Source organism: Cibotium barometz, chromosome 28 (assembly GCF_041138505.1).
Source record: "Cibotium barometz isolate CiBa-2024 chromosome 28, ASM4113850v1, whole genome shotgun sequence".
NCBI lineage: Eukaryota > Viridiplantae > Streptophyta > Polypodiopsida > Cyatheales > Cibotiaceae > Cibotium > Cibotium barometz.
The window spans coordinates 47,009,709-47,016,722 of NC_141073.1; positions in this window are offsets into that span (position 1 = coordinate 47,009,709).

Genomic DNA, 7,014 nt, shown 5'->3' on the forward strand with positions numbered 1-7,014 from the left:
TGAAATGTTTGTGAAGCGTACTAGAAGATTTAAGCAAATTTTGAGAGGCTTAGGCAAGAATAATGAAAATAGCTCTAATGAGGTGAATTGTTTATTTATTGATAATGTTAATTATTAGAATAGCTATAAGTAATCAAAAGGAAGCATAATATGTGAGCCTAATTAAGCTCTGATACCAATTGACAAATCTTCAGTGGATCATAGCACACATCAAACTTCATAATATGTGAGCCTAATTAAGCTCTGATACCAATTCACAAATCTTCAGTGGATCATAGCACACATCAAACTTCATATTTAGACAAGATAACATTAAGCAAAAGACATGAAACTAAGTACCTTCTCTTGTGTCTTTCAACCCCCTTGACAAAGTGAATGAGGGCTTGTGCACATGTGAGAATATCTAGCTACTTTTCTTTCTTTTTCCTAGGCTAGAACATTATCATTAATCCACATAATTATCTCAAAGATGCACCATTTATAGTTCACCTAAACATCTCTCCCTCCCTGAAGACCCTCTACAAAAAGAAGTTATTTTCTAAACTTGGCATTAACCTTGTGCTGCATGCAACTACCTCAAAAACCTCTTTTATAGTTAACCTAAACATCTATCCCTCCTTGAAGACCCTTTACATAAAGAAGTTAATTTCTAAACTTGGCATCAACCTTGTGTTGCATGCCAACTGCCTCAAAAACCTCTTTGTAATGGTGTTGAAACCAAATTGCCTCAAAATCAACAAGCAAGCTTGTAGCTTATTGCATCTAGTGATTCACCATGTAAGCACTCCACGTTTATGTCTTGTACATAGTTTGCAACATCTCGTCGTGCACTCCTAGAATTTGGGAATATTTTGCTCAACTTAAAGCTCATGTAAGATATAGGGACCCTGGTGGGAGGGTATTAGCTTCTTCATAGAGGGTTTAATATCCTCCCCTCCTCTCACAATCTCCCATTCCCATATGCATTACCAATTCCATGTGTATCCCCATGAGCAACTCGTGGATTGTGCATTATATGGTGTTCTTTTCATGGCTTTGTGCAAAGGAGGGTAGGTTCTAAGCCTTTTCTTAATATAAATAGCTGCAAGGGGGCCATCGATCACTCTAGTACCTAATGAAGGACTTCTTATCTTCTTAACAAGGTTTTTCTTCTCATAATTTTCCTTCTCAAGTGCAACCTCATCAGCATACGCAAGATCCCCATGTGGACTCCCATTCCCATATGCACCCCCATGATCATATCAAACCACCTCCTTATTCAAAGAATCTCCCCCTTTTTCCCTTACATTTCTAGAACAACTCCTGCACTCCATCCATCACTATGGGATTGACGAAAACGGTATGGCCAACTTTGCATGGCAATGAACACCATACCATGTCCCTTGAGACAGAAGTGATGGAAGGGGTGCAAGGATCAATCCACAAAGGTAAGGGGAAAAGGGGGGAGATTTATTGAATGAGGATGGAGTCTGATATAATCATGGGGATGTGTATGGGAATGGAAGTGCACATGGGGGTCTTGAGTATCGTCATGAAAATTCTCTTGATGATGCTTCTAGAAGGAAAATGGGAAGAGGAAAATGAAGCTTAGAGGGCAAGAGGATGCCCTTCATCAGGGGCTAGCATCATTGATGGCCAGCTATCTGTGCTGAGAAAATGCTTAGCTTGAACCCCCTTGCACAAAACCACACAAAGAATAGCATACAACTCACTATCTCATGGGGATGCAAAAGTGATATATGGGAATGGGAGTGCATGAGAGAAGAGGAGGGTAAACCTTCTTAGGAGAAGCTAATATATCACACAAGGGACCATATATCTTACATGATCTTCAAGTTGAGCACAAAGATGGCAGATTCCTCCAAATGCATGAGATTAGCATTCCCTATTACTAGAATCTGCTAAAAAATATGTATGAGATGTAAATGTGAGGTGCTCACAATGTAATGAATCATTAGATGTTATAAGCTATCAACTTGCTCGATCTCAAGGCAATTTCGTTTAACTCCATTATGGAGAGGCTTTCAAGGATATTGACATGCAACACAAGTTTGAAAATTTATGCAAGAAGATGAACGACTTGAGTATGAGTTGTATGAATTCTTACATTGCAGTTTAAAAATTTACAAAGCTCTTCATAACGGCTTTGTTGATTATGACCCCACAATCCTCCCACGTATGGCTTTCTTCTTTATATTTAGAATCATCCACTGTTTTTTTTTGTATGATAACATTATTTTCAATTGAAACGTTGCTACTCTATGCTAATTTTATCTGGAATTTTTAATAGAATAGAAAATTATTTGTTAATACACATGATTGTAGCACAAGCTACAACAAAGTCAATAGAATGAACAAAACAATATAGGTGACATCCTATTTGAGCATTAACTATCCTATTGTAATATCCATTCATACCTCAAGAGTTGAAGAATGAATTTAGTGGCTAGTATATCATAGTGAGGCAGTCAATACACTGAGTGGGAAAACGCGAGGGAGCTTTAAAAAAACAAGCGAAGCATTGTCTAAATGCTAAAAAACCTACTCTTAGTCCCCTTTCTCCCTTCTAGTTTTGGATGCACAAAAGATGTCGTTGGCTTTAAACATGGATTTTTTTATAACAAGTAAATAAGGATTGATGTTCATATCTAGATGCAACTAAATAAATGTGTTTATAGGTCTTGGTGTCCTAAAAACTCTTTCTATCTAAGCATGCTCATGAAAACATTCACACTTGTGTATTTTTATGTGTGCATTTTCAAATGTTCTTATAAACATGTGTTTGTATGCATGTTTAGATGCTTGTTACGTATAATGTGCTTGCAAAAAAATGTATCTAGGTACATATGTGTGTGTATGTATGCATGTTTAGATGCTTGTTACGTATAATGTGCTTGAAAAAAAATGTATCTAGGTACATATGTATGCATGCATGTGTGTGTATGCATGCATGCATGTGTGTGTATGTATGCATGTGTTAATGTGTGTATTTATGTGTGTGTGTGTGTGTGTGTGTGTGTGTGTGTGTGTGTGTGTGTGTGTGTGTGTGTGTCTATGTACATATTTATGTATGTATCTCACTCTTTTAAAATGCCTTGAAGTGGGAATTTAGAGGAGAAACAACTTTATGAACGTTGATGGAGTACCCAAGAGATGGTCTACCAAAGATTTTATAAGCATCCCTTAATGAGATTGAGATGAAAAATTTGATGTTGGTATGCCCTAAATTTGAATGGTGCCTACAAATAATGATCTCTCTCAAAGAAATTGAAGATGGCAATCATCTTCTATATGAGGCTTAAAGAGAAAAGCATATAGTGAAATGTATTTTGCAACCTTTTCAACCCACCTCTTAAAGCAAGAGGCAAGGCGAGTGTAAGCTCCTTTGGACATGATTACATTGCTAATAGACATTAAAAGAGAAAAACAAAGTCTCTAACTTCTTCAAACTTGGTTGGAGAGAAAATAAACCCACCTCTTAAAGCAAGAGGCAAGGCGAGTGTAAGCTCCTTTGGACATGATTACATTGCTAATAGACATTAAAAGAGAAAAACAAAGTCTCTAACTTCTTCAAACTTGGTTGGAGAGAAAATAAACCCCAGTTTAAACAAAATAAGCTAAATCTAAGAGACACATAATTAAGAAACCAAGACACAAAGCAAGTCCTTATGCTCTATAATACGACATGTGAGCTATATTTGGATACCCACACAAGGGAGAACATAACAGTTTGTAGACTTGGGACACACAATTTAAAAAAAATAACCTCATTGTCATGGAGCTTCCAATCCAGTAGAAAACAAATCTATAAGACCATTTTAGGTAATACCAGATGGGGCCACCAATATAACATCTAACTAACCTAGGTTAATTATGCTCATATAACCACTTTGGCATGAAATCATACATCACATTTTTCTCCGTAGCTCCTGCCTTTACTTCAGCATAGCAAGGTAGAATGCTATAGAAATATCAATTGAAGAAAAAAATTAGAATCATAATTAACCTCTTTTTAGGCGTTCACATTATAAAATAGCATTGTGCATCGGACATTAAATAGTAGCTTAGATCTCTCTTTAGTTCACAGACTACTTTCATGAGCTATAGGTTAAAATATAAAAAAAAATATAACAGCACTATCCTCCATGCTTTATGGCACCACATTTCTCAATACCTCCCCTTAGTGCCATATCTCTAGGCTACTCAAGGTGGTCGGATGTGAGTTACAACAAACATCACCCCCGCTAGGTGCTGAATTGGCTACTTTCAGGTGGTCAGGTGGATACACACAATAAACAAGATGAAATGATAAGATAGGTGTCTACTCATATGGTGACCCCTCTTTTACAACATATGGCTAGGGTTTTAATGTTGTTTGCCTCTTTGCTCTTTATAAGAGTTGATCACTAGGAATCTCTTCATACTTAGTGGTCGAATTAGTCCCCATAAAGTTGCCTTCGCTTTTCTTCAACCTCCATTCTTCTTCTCTGTGCCCAAACTTGTTACAGTGATTTCACTTTGGCTGGTCTTTGAACTTGCATTCATTTTGAAAGTATCCTTTCCTGCCAAAATTGTGACATTTCACATTGCTTTTGTTGAACAATACATGCTCAACACTGTTGGGATTTCTTTCTTTTAATTCTCTCTCCTTCTCCAAGAGGAAGGAGACACATCCATCAAATGTTGGCTTTGGTAGATTCTTTAAGGTTGTGACAAGTGCATTATATTCCTTTGGCATGCTTTTCAAGATTATTGCAACTGCATCTTTATCTCCAATCTTAGCATCTGTGCTATCAATTGGTTTCATTTTACTGACAAACTGAGCCAAGGACTCATTAAAGTTCATTTGTAGACCATAGAATTCAATCTTTAAGTGAATTTTCAAGTTCTTTGCCTTAGCTCCAAACACGAGATTCAATGTATCCCATGCATCCTTTGTATGTTCCTTAGAGTCAATGTGATGAATAAGACTAGGGTCCAAGTGTAAACCAATAAGTGATAATGATTTATCATCTTTTTCAACCCACCCTTCACTTGCTTCTCCTATGGCACATTTCCACACCTGGGCTACATAGATGAAGTACCTTTTAATGCATAAGAAATTGTGGAAAATCATTCTTCCCCATTGAACTTCTCTACATGTGAATGTTTTCATAATAAGAAAATCTTACCACCAATGAGTTTATGATGCTTCAATTGGCAATGTTTTTTGTTGTACAGCTTGGAAAATGTGGGTGCTTTAAACAAGATGAAATGCAAGTATTGTGTGTGCTTCCAATTTTTAAATATTGCTTCTAGAGCTTCCTGAGGATAGCCCCAATGCAAAGTTAGTGCTTTTGATGTATAAACACACTAACTGTAACCTTAATTTCTCAATTATATCCCTAATCATACCCATTTATTGCTATTTTTTGTTAATTACATGATTAGCATCTAATATAGTGATTACCAAGCTGAAAACTTGGTGTCTTCAATTGAGCTAATTTAAGTGAAATTTGATGGGACTTTGTATAGCCTTATTTCTCTTAAGATAGTGATTAGTAGACTGAAAACTTGGAGTCTTCAATTGAGCTAATTGAAGTGGAATTCTATGGGGCTTTTTGTATATCCTTATTTCTCTTAATAAGGTGCAAGGGATAGAGCCCAAGAATTAGCTCAAAACATGCAAAAATTCCCCAAATCTAACAGAAGTTAGTCAACTAGTTTTTGGTTTGCTATGAGATTTGATATGTAGGATCCTCATACCAATGTTAACCATATCTAAGAGGCTTACCCTAATTGCGAGCATAGACGATGAACGATGCAGAAAGACAATCGAAACATTTTCACAAAATTTGGGCTGTTGGCAGTGAAATTGGTGAACTCCTTTGAGATAGAGTTTAGCAATAGTACAATCAAGAGGCCTCTAAAATGGCTTGGGCAATGGTGAAGAGAAACGGGAGAATGGAGAGCTTAAAGTTTAGCCACAAAGAGGGGAGAAGAGGATAAGAAAGGATTAGGACATAATTAGTAAAAATAAGGCTAAGGACCATTAATGATGTAATTAGTAAAAATAATCAAGATTAGGACCACTAGTGATGCAACTAGTGAAAATAATGCTAAAGGAAGTGCTAATAAGAAGCTCAAGGAGAAAGGGAAGGCTCTGATACCATGTTAAAATCCATGGTACCTTCACTAATGCAAGTGGATTAAGCTAGTCACATGCTAATGATGCTCGAGATTACACTAATCTAAGGTGGATGGTGTCTAATTACACCCTTGATTATGTGTATGTGCAATAGACTCAAATCAATTAGGTTCTAAGATAGATTAGCTTGGATTCATATTAGAGAGACTTGAGATGTGTGCAAGTGCTTGTACTTTGATTGCTTAGAAATGACCCCTTTTATATGGGTAGATTACATCTTTGCTTGTTCCATGCATGTAGGATAATCCAATTTGCCATATGGCTTCATGCTCACCTACTCACTCCCTACCTCTACATGTGCTCTATGGCACCACATTTTTCAACATTATGGCCCTAGAACAGCCAACTTAAACTTTCATAAAAAATTGAATATCAAATTTCAAATTTGGGATAGATTGAATGATTTTAATTTCAAAATTCCCTCTTTCATGTTTGGCTCTAGATCCATAGATGTGTTATGGTTATAGATCTTTTCTTGGGCCTAGAGCCTGTGATGGTTATATCCCTAGAGACATTCATGTAGATGGATCCTAGGCATGGCAGATTTGGGGCTTGAGACATGGCCTTAGAGTTAATCTCTAATACTAGAGGGAATATGTCCCTAGGGCCTCTATTTGGGTATATGAATCCAAGGCATGGCCTCATTGTAAGAATATGGCCCTAGATCTAGATGAGTCATGGCCTTGGAGCCATTTTTAGGCCTCATATAAGAATATGGCCCTAGATCTAGATGAGGCATGGCCTTGGAGCCATTCTTAGGCCTAGAGATATGGTCCTTGAGTAATGAATATTTATCTTAAGAGTATACCCTTAGAGCCTCTTTTTTG